This window comes from Sinocyclocheilus anshuiensis, unplaced genomic scaffold (assembly GCF_001515605.1).
Source record: "Sinocyclocheilus anshuiensis isolate Anshui unplaced genomic scaffold, SAMN03320099.WGS_v1.1 scaffold971, whole genome shotgun sequence".
Classification (NCBI taxonomy): Eukaryota; Metazoa; Chordata; class Actinopteri; order Cypriniformes; family Cyprinidae; genus Sinocyclocheilus; species Sinocyclocheilus anshuiensis.
In genome coordinates, this window is record NW_015546059.1 from 355,035 (window position 1) to 356,533 (window position 1,499).

Consider the following 1,499-nt stretch of genomic DNA (forward strand, 5'->3'; position numbering starts at 1 on the left):
GTATATCTATATGCCATAATTTAAAATGTTTGATAACATGTTTCAGAGTATTTCCCATATTATATCCAAATGGCATACATCTTAACAAAGATAATACATGTAGTGCAATAATTTGAAAAGTTATCTGGAGACACGTTCTACACGGGACTAACTAGCGACGTATTTTAAGGAGGTGCCCACAATGTTTCTGGAATGTCAGACAAAATGAAAAAAAAAATAAATTAAAAAAATGGAACGTTACCTTGACGTCCTTGCGACATTGTCAAAGTAATGTCAAGCTGACCAAATGACGACCAACTGGCGACATCGTCACAACGTACTGTGTTTGCTAGGTATTGCAGATAGTACGTGTATACTTTGGAAATCTTTCTCTGTTTACAAAGAGTATAAGATTTAAGTGTCATTGTACTAGTTGAAACAGCCACATAATGTGTTTGTGACGTTATAACGTCATTATACTTCTTTGCAGAGGTACTATCACAGAAGATCAGTGTCTACAGTCCTGTCATTATATCACATAACCTGGTTTATTTTGACTCATTTGTAAATAACCTAAATAGTTATCTATTTAATAAGTCAAGGGCCTAGAACTTCTGACATCCGTGTGTTTAGAAAGTGAAGCTATTCAGATTTAAATCTATTACATATTTACATGTGTGTACATTCTCCTCTTCCTCTCACATTTACTTGATACTCGGTGTTGATCAGTTCTTGTTTCTGCTGGCATCACCACCTTTAGGTAGAACCAACCATCTTAATCTTTGCTGCTGAATTATGTGTCTTGCATGTCATTCTGTACCAGGTTGGCATCTCTCTTTATTTTTGTGAATTATTTTATTCTAGTGGTTTCTCGCTTTCCATTTTAACTACTGATGCTCACAATCATTCCTTGTCAATGTAAAAAAATAAAATAAAATAAATAAACCTATTTGAATCTAAGTCCAGTTTTAAGTATAATCAAACTGGCTGTACAAATCATTCAAACTAATAAAAAAAAAAAAAAAAAAAATCTTGTCCATTTGAATCTTATTTAACTTAAAGTAATGAAAAATACATGTTGACTTGTTGATCACATCATATTTAACAGTGTACCATGTAATATTTTATCATTAATAATAAAACTGTTGTTAAACTTGCTTGTTTTTCATTGCATCAGTAAAGATTCTGCTGCTGACATCTAGTGGTGAGAAATATTGGCATTCCAAACATTATGTGTGAATTAATAGCTAAGAATTTCAGTACTTGGCAGTCCTCTGACACTTAAGTTATGTTAGGCTGGACCTTTTTATATGGCAATTTTTGTTATTTTTTTCTTAATACTAATGACTATGCAATAGCTGAAAAAAGAAAGTGTAATAAAGTAAACTGCAGTAAATAATAAAGAATATTACTTGAAATAAAAAAAAACATGTTAACTGAAATTAAATTTTAAAACATTCAAATCTAAAAATAATATTAATATAAATATTGTACAAAATATTAATACAAACTAATATATA